Source organism: Cervus elaphus, chromosome 12, assembly GCF_910594005.1.
Source record: "Cervus elaphus chromosome 12, mCerEla1.1, whole genome shotgun sequence".
Lineage (NCBI taxonomy): Eukaryota > Metazoa > Chordata > Mammalia > Artiodactyla > Cervidae > Cervus > Cervus elaphus.
In genome coordinates, this window is record NC_057826.1 from 59,769,754 (window position 1) to 59,784,799 (window position 15,046).

Below are 15,046 nucleotides of genomic sequence, written 5' to 3' on the forward strand. Positions count from 1 at the left end.
AAATACAAAGAAATACCTTATTTAAATACAAAGAAGGTATTTAAACCTTACTCTTAACCAAGAATAAGAAGACAAAACAATCCAATTTCAGAAATGAGCAAAAGATCTGAATAAACCCTTAACTAGAGAAGATATTTTAATGGCTAGTAAACACATGAAAAGATTTTTAGTATCACTAGTCATTAGGGCAATGGAAATGAAAAGCACAGTAAGATACCATTTTATACTCACTAAAATTGTTATAATTAAAATGACAGAAAATAAAAATTGAAATGGTGATGGTTGGTGATGATGTGATAGGAAAGGAAACTTCTTACATTCCTGATAGAAAAGTAATATGATTCAACAGCCTAGTACTTTAAAGGTTAAATAAGCATAGAGTTACCATATAACCTAGATCTAGCAAGTCAATCTTTAATTACCTATCAAAAAGAAATGAAAGTCTATATCCACACAAAAACTTGCACACAATGTTATTATTCTCACTATTCATAACAGCTTCCAATTGGAAACAAATGTGCATCAAGCAGTAAGCTCATAGAAAAAATATCAATAGAACACTTTTTTAGCAAAAAGGGAATGAACTGCAGATTCATACTATGACAGAAATATTATTCTCAGTAAAATAATCCAAATGCAAAAGACAGAGATGGCATGATCCCATTTGTGTGAGGCCCAGTAAAGGGAAATCTATAGAGATAGAAAGTAAATTAGCAGTTCAAGTAGGGGAAGAAAATTAACAGTACATGCTCACAAAAGGTCTTTTTGGGGCAATGAAAATGGTCTAAACCTGATTTATGTTGATGGTTAAACAACCTAGCAAATTTACTTAAAAATTATTGAAGTGCCCTTTTAAAATGATTGTGTTCTATGATATGTCAAATTTGTCTCAGTAAGTTTTTGTTTTTGCTTTTTTAAATGACCACTGATTACCTAGTGAGAACTACAGACAGATTTACTTCTCAGGAAGTATGTGTTTAATTTCAAGGGAGTAAGATCCAGGACCATGGAGATATCCCCTGGGCACTACACCAGTCTTATTTTTCTCCTGAAGAGATGAATGTATATTCCAAAGGTTTGGAATAATGACCTATGTTCTTCTTTCCTATTACATTTACAAGGAAATTCTAAAAAAAAAAAAAAATCCCAAGAAAGAAATGGAGGGTATTTCTTCTTTGTCCTCTGTTAGCATCATCCAGATCTTACCTTTTGTTAATTTGGTATTCTTCATTAAATCCAGAAGCATTTTATCAACCTCACTTCAAAAGTAAAAATTAGGACACAGAGAAACTGCCCAAGATTTGCTCAAAATAGTAAATAATACTCTACTCTTTCAGAAATCATACATGTGAATCCCAGATAACACTAATAAATATTAATATCAAAAATTGAACAGCTTCTTTGATGCTCTTGAACACACCATGCATGATTTTGTCTTTGATCTTTATCTCTGTAAGGACTTCTTTTTCTCAAATATACAAATGGCTGGTATCCTATGTCATTTAGACCTGCAATAAAATTCATCTAGAAGTTTGCTTTCCCTTGCCTTCATCCTACAAAAATACCTCCCTCCACTCTCGCATGCTTCATAATTTACTCTGGTTTATTTTTCTTTATAATACTGACTACCATCTGAAATAATCAGTAGTCTTATGTATCTCCTATACCCTTCCACATCACTTCACAAGAGGAAGTACCTCTATGCCTTTTGGTTTACTGCCCTATCCTCAGCGTCCTACTTGGTGCTTAGTTGAAGTTCAATGACCATCTGTTAAATTAATGTTGAGTGAAGAAAGAGCCACTAACAAAGATGGAGATAACAAGGAGGTTTTTCAGAGGAACTGACATTTAGGTGAGGTTTTGAAGAAAGCATAGAGTGTTGTCCAAAAAGAGAGCAAGAGGGGACTTTCCAGTTATCCATATGGAAGTAAGGAAAACATAATCAACAACGTCAGTGTCACATGGAACCAGAAAGAGGTCTGATGACTTGGCAAAAGCAAATTAGGAGGAAAAATATGGATTATTCATCAACACATTGTTTAATGTATAGTATAATCCATAATACACATACATGATACCTATTTTTATGCAGAGAAACTATGTAGTTACTGGTTAAATCTTTGTGTTAATCTTTTAGGTTAGTCCTTTGCTGGTGGAACTTCTAAAAAGGCAGTATTCTTAAAATTTGTCTTTATTATGAGTATTTAAAATCATTTATAAAGTCAATATTAAAAATGAAACATCAGAAATGACTGTTTTCTTTGCAATTAAAAATATTAAATTAAATATATATTTTTATTAAATTATTTATTTATTTATTTTTAAATAATTTATTAAATTATTTTTATTAAATTATATAAATATTTATATATATAAATATTAAACTAAAATATAGTTTCATAAATAAAGATATGGGTGGTAAAGTAGAAAAGTATCTTTTTTGGATACTTTTGGATACAGTTAATGGAATTTAGCTTCAGGTTAACCTACTTTGAAATGTTGCAGAAACCAGTAATTGAGAAACCAAACACCACACTGAGAGTTGGAGAACTCACGTTTAAAATGCTGGAAGACCCAGAGAAGTTAACACTCTAAGCTCTGAGCCCCCAAAAAAGGGGTTACAGAGTTTTTATACACAGACAGACATGAGTAAGCAGGTTTGCAGAGGCTGGGTGATTACAAAGAGCAGGACAAGGGTGAATGAGATAAGCTCCAGTTCCTAGTATTTTTGTGAGTCCCCACTTTCTGAGACTATGTGACCTACATGATCCAGACTTTGCAAGGAGCAAGCTGAGTTACAGAAGCAGAAGGAGCAGGAGGTTATGTAAAATTTTAATTTTTACTCTTCAGTAAAACTTTCCTAGATTCTGAATTTTTGAGTATTCAAAAAGAGAGATTGACTAGTAAAAATATTAACATGAATGTTGATGTTCTTTCATATAACCATCTTAAATGTTGGGAGATTTTATTTGACTGGAATCACCATGGAATATTTATTTTCTCAAACCTAGTGTCAAAAGGCATTTAGATTACTGCTATGAACTTGCCAAGTGGTTGAGTAATTACTAGTTGCATTACATACAAATCTTAAACGCTCACTAGCTTTACAGAAAAGAAGTCTATTATGCACTCATACACTATTTAATATGGGCTGGCAGGAGGAAATGCGGCAAGTTCTCCACAATCTGGTGACTCTGGAATCCAAGCTTCCTCCATCCTTTGTTCTTGCCATCTCAAAACATGGCTCCAAGTTTGCAGTGTCAGGAGAGTAGCCATATAGGACAGAGGACTTGCTGCCTTGTTCTGGAAATGATACACTACACTTCCACTCTCAGTGTTTTACTTAAATTAGTTATGATAACCTTCTGTTTTCAAGGGAGGCTAGGAAGTTTTGTCTTCCAAAATGACCAAGAAAAAAAGGGAGTTGTGTAATAAGTAAACTGTAGTTACCTTACTACACTTGGGAAAAAATGTGGCAGCATCAGGGGATTTGTAAAAATGTAAATACTTTCTGCTCACTATTCAATTATTCCAATAATATTCCAAATAAAATTTAGCACTTTTTCTCCAAAATCATGATTTTTTTTTTAAATCTTACAATTAAAATGATATTTCCTACTAGTCGCTATATTCCTCAACAACAGTGGGAGGCTTTCTCCAAACACAGAGTGTAAATTCTACATTTTTCTTTCTCCTTTCCAGTTTCACTATCTTTCCTGAAACACTTCTGTATCTTGGATTTTTAAAGCAATGGTAAAGACAAATTTTTAAGAATTTCTAATTCAAAGTCACAAACCAAAACTCTCTATAAAGTGAAATATCAATGGTTCTACAGATACCTGTTTACTACCACATTTGTTGAGGTGGGGAATGTAGGTGAACTAAGAAACAGCTAGGCTACAATTTTACTGAAAGCAAAGCCTACCATTTGTAGTGATTCATAAATCACAGGAGACACAGACAGCATGTAATTAAGTACTGAATTTTTAGAGAAGAGAAAGGTAAATGAAGTTCATGAGTAAAGAAAGCTTTGTAAAGGAGTGGTCCATTTACCAGATCCTTAAATAATACGGTTAATTGGACTCAAGGTTTGGGTAGTTAATAGACATGGATTTGTTCTTAAGAAAAAATAAAAAAAAAAAAAAAAGCAGAACAAATCATTTCACAGTGGTTAAATCTGCATTAAAATTCAAATAAAGAACTAACCAAATGAATCAGATCATCACAGATCAAAATAAATCCAGAATGCCACTTTGGTTGTGTATAGTTAATTTCAAGAGTAGAGACTTTAACCTTATTTACAAACTAATACCATTTTCTACTCTAAATAGACATAGCCAAGGTGAGAAAATTTATTCCTATCCATGTTCAGATGAAACTTAGAATCTGAAACATATGTTAAAATGAGAACAAAGATCATTTCCTGCTTGGATTTCCAAGACAGTCATATAATTATAATTAATAGAAAGAAAAAAAAATACAGTTATTTCTGCTGATTCCATAGACTATTTATCAGGGTAAAATGATTATGAGTATTTTTTATCTAGAAATTGAAATCATTTCCAGAAAAAAAATGCTCAATTTTAATTGAAAGTGTGTTAGTGTTATTCAGAAATAATTATTCTGTTATTTCTGTTCAACTATTCAACTGTTCAACTATTTCAAGGCAGAAAAATAAAATCAGGGTCTCAAGTAATCATTTAATAAGCTTAATGTTTAATTCAATTGGTTACTTGAATTGCTTCCTAGTGTTTCTAGCCTTTTAGTAAGGGAACAACTTCTATACACAGATACAAATTATTTCTGGACAAGAAAATATCTCAAAATCTCTGTACCTCTTCCAAAATATGTTAGGTCAAATAGAATTGAGCATTTCCTATGTTCTGTATTAAATCTCTCCTTTCAGCTTTTTTCTGTGTACTAATTAAATGATTTCACTAAAATTCATATGCTTATTCATTTAAAGACTTTTACATCACTACATAGATTCATCATAGCTTATTCAAATATTAAATTTGTTTATTCAAAGATTTGTAGGGTGGTGTTTTATAATTGGCTCAAGTAAAAAGTTCAAAACTCTCACTGAAAGAGAAGAAAAAAATTAGTTCTTATAAATCAGCAATCTACCGTATTCCAGAGAGTAAAGTCCTACATACATACATACATACATACAGGATAACTGGTCTTATTCCAAGATCCCTCTCTTCAGCAAGATCTGTTTGGAGACTTTTTTCTTTTTTTTTTTAACAAGAATAGAGCTTCAGAAATAATAACCATTCCTTGAAATGATTCAAGATAGCCCTAGGCTAAGTCTTGGACATTCATTTCTAGCTCAGAGTAAAGGTTCTGATGGTCACATAAAACAGTCTGTCCAAGCTAATAACTGATCTCAGAAATGAGAGTATGAAGGCCCAATAAATTGAATCCAATGATGTGATTTTTAAAAAATTAAATGGCTCTCGACATCTTTATAAAAAGAGAAACTAGGAGGTACTGATACTAATATCCACTCTCTTAACAGACAACTCTATCAAGGACCTAAGATGTGATCCACTCTGATTATAACTAATAGCAGTGCAATACTACCATTTTATTTCCTACTACCCATTAATGCACAAAAGTGAAAAGTGTGTCTATGCTTCGTGGGTAGTGCCATATAATCTGCATTTTTCACCCTTGAAATAAGGAAAATAGAATCTGTACATTTAAAGTAGTCCATTTTGAGAAGTGAGTTTATAAATTGACAGGATTTTTTCAAATGTTCCCTCATCAGTGTATCTCTCTACAAAAAGAGCATTGAAATTGAAGTACTGAGTATGTTTCTTCTGTCCACCTCAACAAAGAAAGAACTAATCTCTAATGTATATTTACTACACTGGGGTTATCTTTAAAAAATAACTTCTAAGAGAGCATTTTTGTTAGGTTTATTCCATTAAAAATTTTTTTTTGACAATTAGCTCTTTAGTACTATTTTTTTTTTTCCTTATCTCTCAGTAGATAGTGGCAGTAAAAAATGCTTAGCATGATACACGGAAAAGTAGAACTGGGCAACTGGACAAGTGAGAGGTGAAGCCCAGAAATAAAAGAGGAGAGATGATTAGAGGCCTGCCTCAAATCTCACACCATGAAATTATTCCTATACTTCAGTGACTACCGGCTGAAAAGATCTAGAGATGCTACTGAGTGCATGCATCAGTCAAGTCCAGAGGAGGGTGATGATTTTTTTTTTTTTTTTTCTGGTGAGAGTCACCTTTTTCTGTGCATTGGCAGCATTCTAAAACATACTTAGTATGGATATAAGGCTACTGCATGAAGCAAATATGCATATTTACTATACTGGAATGGGTGAATTTAACTCAGATGACCATTATATTTACTACTGTGGGCAAGAATCTCTTAGAAAAAATGGAGTAGTCATCATAGTCAACAAAAGAGTCCAAAATGCAGTACTTGGATGCAGTCTCAAAAACGACAGAATGATCTCTGTTTGTTTCCAAGGCAAACCATTGAATATCACAGTAATCAAAGTCAATGCCCCAACCAGTAATGCTGAAGCAGCTGAAGTTGAAGGGTTCTATGAAGACCTACAAGACCTTCCAGAACTAATACCCCAAAAAGATGTCCTCTTCATTCTAGGGAACTGGAATGCAAAAGAAGGAAGTTAGGAGATAACAGGAATAACAGGCAAATTTGGCCTTGGAGTACAAAATGAAGTAGGCATGGGTGACAGAGTTTTGCCAAGAGAACGCACTGGTCATAGCAAACACCCTCTTCCAACAACAGAAACAAAGACTCTACACATGGATATCACCAGATGGTCAATACCAAAATCAGATTGATAATATTCTTTGTAGCCAAAGATGAAGATGCTCTATACAGGCAGCAAAAACAAGACCAGGAGCAGACTGTGGCTCAGATCATGAACTCCTTAGTGCCAAATTCAGACTTAAATTGAAGAAAGTAGGAAAAATCACTAGACCATTCAGGTATAACCTAAATCAAATCCCTTACATTTACACAGTGGAAGTGACAAATAGATTCAAGGGATTAGATCTGATAGAGTGTTTGAAGAACTACAGGCAGAGTTTCATGACATTTTATAGGAGGCCGTGATCAAGACCATCCCCAAGAAAAAGAAAGGCAAAATGGTTGCCTGAGGAGGCCTTACAAATAGCTGTGAAAAGACAAGAAGTGAAAGGCAAAGGAGAAAAGGAAAGATATACCTATTTGAATGCAGAGTTCCAAAGAATAGCAAGGAGAGATAAGAAAGCCTTTCTCAATGATCAATGCAAAGAAATAGAAAAAACAATAGAATGGGAAAGACTAGAGAGAAAATTAAAGATACCAAGGGAACATTTCATGCAAAGATGGGCACAGTAAAGGACAGAAATGGTATGGACATAACAGAAGCAGAAGATATTAAGGAGAGGTGGCAAGAATACACAGAAGAACTATACAAAAAAGATCTTCATGACCCAGATAACCATGATGGTGTGATCACTCACCTAGAGCCAGACATCCTGGAACGTGAAGTCAAGTGGGCCTTAGGAAGCATCACTATGAACAAAGCTCGTGGAGGTGATAGAATTCCAGCTGAGCTATTTCAAATCCTAAAAGATGATGCTGTGAAAGTGCTGCATCAATATGCCAGCAAATCTGGGAAACTCAGCAGTGGCCACAGGATTGTAAAAGGTCAGTTTTCTTTCCAATCGCAAAGAAAGGCAATGCCAAAGTAAGCTCAAACTTCTGCATAATTGCACTCATCTCACACACCAGCAAAGTAGTGCTCAAAATTCTCCAAGCCATGCTTCAACAGTACTTGAATCATGAATTTCCAATCTTCAAGCTGGATTTAGAAAAGGCAGGGGAACCAGAGGTCAAACTGCCAACATCCATTGGATCATCGAGAAAGCAATGGAGTTCCAAAAAAAGAAATCTCCTGTTGCTTTATTGACTATGCCAAAGTCTTTGTGTGGATTGCAACAAACTGTGGGAGATGGCAAACTTCAAGAGATGGGAACACCAGGTCACCTTACCTGCATCCTGAGAAACCTGTATGCAGGTCAAGAAGCAACAGTTAGAACTGGACATGAAACAACAGACTGGTTCCAAATTGGGAAAGGAGTATGTCAAGGCTGCACATTGTCACCCTGCTTATTTAACTTATATAGAGTACATCATGGAAAATGCCAGGCTGGATGAAGCACAAGCTGGCATCAAGATTGCTGGCAGAAATTTCAATAGCCTCAGATATGCAGATGACATCACCCTTATGGTAGAAAGCAAAGATGAACTAAAGTTTCTCTTGATGAAACTGAAAGAGAAGAGTGAAAAAGTTAGCTTAAAACTCAACATTCAGAAAACTAAGATCATGGCATCTGGTCCCATCACTTCATGGCGAATAGATGGGGAACAAATGGAAACAATGACTTATTTTGGGGTGGGCTCCAAAATCACTGCAGATGGTGACTGAAGCCATGAAATTAAAAGGTGCTTGCTCCTTGGATAAAAGCTATGATCAACCTAGACAGCAAATTAAAAGGCAGAGACATTACTTTGCCAGCAAAGGTCCATCCAGTCAAAGCTATGGTTTTTCCAGTAGTCATGTATGCATGTGAGTATTGGATTATAAAGTAAGCTGAGCACCAAAGAATTGGTGCTTTTGAACTGTGGTGCTGGAGAAGACCCTTGAGAGTCCCTTGAACTGAAAGGAGATCCAACCAGTCCATCCTAAAGGAAATCAGTCCTGAATATTCATTGGAAGGGCTGATGCTGAAGCTGAAACCCCAATACTTTGGCCACCTGATGCAAAGAAGGTGGTAAAGCCTCGGATGCTGGGAAAGATTGAAGGCTGGGAAGAAGGAGACAACAGAGGATGAGATGGTTGGATGGCATCACCGACAGGATGGACATGAGTTTGTGTTGGCTTTGGGAGTTGGTGATGGACGGGGAATTTGGTGTGCTGTAGTCCATGGTGTTGCAAAGAGTTGGACATGACTGAGCGACTGAACTGAACAACAAAAAAAAGGACCTATTGAATAAAAATGTGGAGCATCATTCAGACAGACCAGTTAAGACGTGTGCTCAACAATCAGGTAAAAGAATGAAGATGCACTAATTGATTAAGAAGCAAGTAGTATCTTCCTGTGAAATGTCCATTCTGGAGATTGAGATCAATCCTACACAAGTAAAATGAGAGATGAGTGAGAGAGATGCAGGAGGGAAAGAAGTAGGGAGACAGCCACCAAAATTCATTTACATCTCAGAGTGAGCAATGAAGAATAACTGTGATGTTATAAAGAGTGGGAGAGTATGATGCAATTGGGTTTTAGAATCATCATTTGCCATCACTACATAGAATTTGCGGAGAAAAGCAAGACTTACTTTGGGGGTTTTCTAATAGCTGCCTTCTCATTTCTTTTATTTTTATTCCTACATCGCCAATGCATTATTGTATTGTATCTATCCTGTGAGAAAAATCAAAAATGTATAGTAAGCACTTGAGATGTGGTAGATGCTCTTCTGGGATGCACAGTTACAGGAGTGAACAAAGCAGGCACAGACCTTTTCACACATAATTTGAATTTATTGATATTGGGGAGTCTCTTCGGTTCCCTAAGCTTCAATTACCAAGAATATTCTGATAACTCTTAAATACCTCTGCTTGCTGCCCCTACTAAGTGCCATATATAAACAATCAACTGGTGACTTGGGAACTCCCCTTGACTTTTCTTAATGTAGTGACCAGATTCAAGATGTGGACATTGAATAAGACGTTTGGAGTAGAATAAGTGTAAAGTTTCACTGGAAATGAAGAGATTAATAAACTGAAATTTTGAGTTTTATTCTAGTTTCTTATTAATAATAAAAAAATTAATTCTGGAACATTCTTTTTACAAAGTCACATGTACATATTCTCCTAATATTATTAATTTAGTCCACACCAGTTACAAACTCTTGTGCTGGCCAAATTTGGCTTACTGCCTGATTTTGTAGCCTGTAAGCTCAGAATGATTTTTACATTTCAAACATTTGAAAAATTTAAAGAAATACATTACTTTGTACAACCCAATAATTATATAAAATTCACACTTCAGCACCCACATATAGTGACTTACCGGAACACAGTGTCATTCTTTATTTTTCATATTGCCTATGGCAGCTTTTGTGCCACAATAGTTAAGCAGAATAGTTGCCACATTGACCACAAGGGTAGCTCTCATTTGCTATCTGATCTCTTAGAGAAAGATTTGAGAGGCCTGCAGACCTCTGGATTACACTTAAGTTAGCAAAGTCTAAATGGTAAGATGTCAGATTTTCACACTAGGTACAGGTTATTATTATCACAGATGTTTCATATGTATTACACATGTAAAGCCTACTTATAATTTTGTCATTGATTACACTCTCCCTTTTATATTTTTTCCAAACATATGAATATTAGTATGTTGCTTCATACTAACTTTACACTTGAAAACTCTGAAGATGATATTTGGTTTTTATTTTATAATGATGAAACAAAGGTTGAGAGCACCTAAATAAATTACCCAAAGTCAATATCTAGAAAGCTGAATAGACTGAAAACAAAGACAAGGTTTACCAACTCCAGAGTCTTATGTTCCTTTTTAATATGCTACTTTGCATCCTATGAAGTTCACTAATATTATTCTGGAACTGCTCTGTTCAAGGAATAATGGGGCTCTCATGTCCAGCATGTGACTGAGCCAATCATTTTGCCCAATTCATGATCAATAGTAATCATCACAGACAAATCAGCTCTAGCCTGTATATCATTTGTTAAAGCATCCATAGTAATCAAAACGGCTCTGCTAACACTCAATACTTTTAGAGACAGATTTTCTCAGGGTAGATAACTCCTGTTTATTTTTTTAAATCTTTGATTATTTACTTCTGACTGATTAACACTGAATTTAGAGTATTTATTATACAATTATGTTAAGAAAATGTTTTAAGATGTATAAATTGTTATTTAGTGGAATACTTTATTGGTAATGTCATCATATTCAGAAATTGCAAGTCATTTTGGAGAAACTCTGTATTTTAAGCTAATTTACATAAGGATATAGCTCTAATTTCTCTGAATTTCTGAATGCAGTGTTCCCATTATAATAGGTATGAAATTTTACTTTCCAAAATTTTCAATAATTTCTAAGATGCACAGTTTTACTGGTCTCAAGAATTCTTAGGAAAATTAAATAGCTTTTCCCAGAAATTAATGGTTTCAAGAAGGATATCAAGATGGCAGAGTAAGGGACATGGAGCTTACCTCCTCCCACCTTGATATATATGTGAAAAATACATCTACATGTGGGACAGTTCTCACAGAATATCCACTGAAAACTTCCAGGAGATCTCATTCAACCAAAGCTGTAAGAAGGATTCCCATATAACCAAACAGGACAAAGGGAACAAGAAGATGAGGAATGAGGAGGGGACCTATGTCCCTGAGAGGGAGCTGTGAAACAAGAAATTTTCCCTCACCCTGGCAAGCTACATCATGGGTTTGGAGGTCCATGGGGAGCCTGGAGTCTCAGAGGCTGGAGAGGAGGGTGTGGGAGCTGGTCTACAACTGCACAGGGTGGAGAAACCCACACAACCACCCTGGTCATGCTACTGCGCTTCCCAATCCAAGACCCAGGCTGCTGGTGTGAGCTGCAGCTAGAAGCTGAAACTTGGGCTTCAGCCCACAAGACCAGGGAGACTCAGTAGGGCTGCATGGAGACAGCGCAAAGGGCCTGGAAGGTGGCCTGGGTAGCAAGTGGGGGCACATGCAAGACGGAGCACCAGTCACCGCAGGCGTCCCATTGTCAAATGCGAAAGGCGGAGCATGGGTCCACCCGAGCAGCCCCATTGTCAGATCTTAGCCGCAAGTGGCTCTAGATTCAAAGATTCTGTGAAGTTTGTGGGTAACCACACACAGAGATCGGGTGAAATCTGAGCTGATTATCAGCAATCCCAATACGGGCACAAGGAGGCCACTCCAGGAGGTTCTTGCTCTGGCAGATTCAGGGCCCAGGACCACGCCTGCATATCTGAGGGCATGAACTGGTTATCTGCAGGCTCAGGATTCATCTCTGGTGGTTTCTCGTGCAGGTGGATTTGTGAGCTCACAAATCTAAGGGACCTCTGAGTGAACTACCGGAACTCCCAAGTAGAGGTGGCCACTGAGGGCTGTGACAGCAACAATGAACTGTGTGGGCGGCACCTGGGGTGGCAGGCAGCATCAAAGACTCACACATCTCACATGGCTCCTGCAAAAGAAGGCAGAACAGCTCCTTTCCCAGCAGGAAAGTTCCAATCCTGCCTAGCTCAAACCATAGCTTAGAACGGGATCTGGGGGCTTCTAACTTCATTAAAAGGACAGGCCCTGCCCCACAGGACTGTGAAAACCACAGAGCAAGTCAGACAGAGAAAGACAAATATCACTTATTCAGTTCAGTCGCTCAGTCATGTCCGACTCTTTGTGACCCCATGGACTGCAGCACCAACTCCCAGAGTTTACTGAAACTACGTCCATCCCATCGGTGATGCCATCCAACCATCTCATCCTCTGTTGTTCCCTTCTCTTCCTGCTTTCAATCTTTCCCAGCATCAGGGTCTTTTTCAATGAGTCAGTTCTTCACATCAGGTGGCCAAAGTATTGGAGTTTCAGTTTCAAAATCAGTCCTTCCAATGAACACACAGGACCGATCTCCTTTAGGATGTACTGGTTGGATCTCATTGCAGTCCAAGGGACTCTCAAGTCTTCTCCAACACCACACTTCAAAAACATTAGTTCTTCGGTGGTCAGTTTTCTTTATAGTCCAACTCTCACATCCATGCACGACTACTTGGAAAAACATAGCCTTGACTAAATGGACCTTTGTTGGCAAAATAATGTCTCTGCTTTTTAATATACTGTCTAGGTTGGTCATAGCTTTTCTTCCAAAGAGCAGCGTCTTTTAATTTCATGGCTGCAGTCACCACCTGCAGTAATTTTGGAGCCCAAGAAATTAAAGTCTACCACTGCTTCCACTGTTTCCCAATCTATTTGCCATGAAGGGATGGGACCAGATGCCGTGATCTTTTCTAAATGTTGAGCTATAAACCAACTTTTTCACTCTCCTCTTTCACTTTCATCAAGAGGCTCTTTAGTTCCTCTTCACTTTCTGCCATAAGGGTGGTGTCATCTGCATGTCTGAGGTTATTGATATTTCTCCCGACAATCTTGATTCCAGCTTGTGTTTCATCCAGCCTGGCATTTCACATGATGTACTCTGCATGTAAGATAAATAAGCAGGGTGACAATACACAACCTTGAGGTACTCCTTTTCCTATTTGGAACCAGTCTGTTGTTCCAGTCCAGGACTACCTGTTGCTTCCTGACCTGCATACAGATTTCTCATGAGGTAGGTCAGAGGGTCTGATATTCCCATCTCTTGAAGAATTGTTCACAGTTTGTTGTGATCCACACAGTCAAAGGTGGCTGTTTGTTGTGATCCACACAGTCAAAGGCATAGTCAATAAAGCAGAAATAGATGTTTTTCTGGAACTCTCTTGCTTTTTTGATGAGCCAGAAGATGTTGGCAATTTGATCTCTGGCTCCTCTGCCTTTTCTGAAACCAGCTTGAACATCTGGAAGCTCATGGGTCACGTATTGCTAAAGCCTGGCTTGGAGAATTTTGAGCATTACTTTACTAGTGTGTGAAATGGCTGCAATTGTGCGGTAGTTTGAGCATTCTTTGGCATTGCCCTTTTTTGCGATTGGAATGAAAACTGAACTTTTCCAGTTCTGTGGCCACTGCTGAGTTTTCCAAATTTGCTGGCATATTGAGTGCAGCACTTTCACAGCATCATCTTTTAGGGTTAGGATTTGAAATAGCTCAGCTGGAATTCCATCACCTCTATGAGCTTTGTTCGTAGTGATGCTTCCTAAGGTCCACTTGACTTTGCATTCCAGGATGTCTGGCTCTAGGTGAGTGATCACACCATCGTGATGATCTGGGTCGTGAACATCTTTTTGTACAGTGCTTCTGTGTATTCTTGCCACCTCTTCTTAATATCTTCTGCTTCTGTTAGGTCCATACCATTTCTATCCTTTATTGTGCCCATCTTTGCATGAAATGTTCCCTTGGCATCTCTAATTTTCTTGGAGATCTCTAGTCTTTCCCATTCTATTGTTTTCCTCTATTTCTTTGCATTGATCATTGAGAAAGGCCTTCTTATCTCTCCTTGCTATTCTTTGGAACTCTGAATTCATATAGGTATATCTTTCCTTTTCTCCTTTGCTTTTGGCTTCTCTTCTTTTCACAGCTATTTGTAAGGCCTCCTCAGATAGCCATTTTTCTTTTTATATTTGTTTTTCTGGGGGTGCTCTTGCTCCCTGTCTCCAATACAATGTCATGTGCCTCTGTCCATAGTTCACCAGGCACTCTATCAGATCTAGTCCTTTAAATCTATTTGTCACTTGCACTGTATAATCGTAAGGGATATGATTTAGGTTATACCTGAATGGTCTAGTGTTTTTTCCTACTTTCTTCAATTTAAGTCTGAATTTGGCACTAAGGAGTTCATGACCTGAGCCATAGTCAGCTCCTGGTCTTGTTTTCGCTGCCTGTATAAAGCTTCTCCATCTTTGGCTGCAAAGAATATAATCAATCTGATTTCGGTGTTGACCATCTGGTGATGTCCATGTGTAGAGCCTTCTCTTGTGTTTGGAAGAGGGTGTTTTCTGTGACCAGTGCATTCTCTTGGCAAAACTCTATTAGCCTTTGACCTCTTTCATTCTTTACTCCAAGGCTAAATTTGCCTGTTACTCCAGGTGTTTCCTGACTTCCTACTTTTGCTTTCCAGTTCCTTATGATGAAAAGGACATCTTTTTTGGGTGTTAGTTCTAGGAGGTTAGTTCTTGTAGGTCTTCATAGAACCATTAAACTTCAGCTTCTTCAGCATTACTGGTTGGGGCATAGACTTGGATTACTGTGATATTGAATGGTTTGCTTTGGAAATGAACAGAGATTATTCTGTCTTTTTTGAGACTACATCC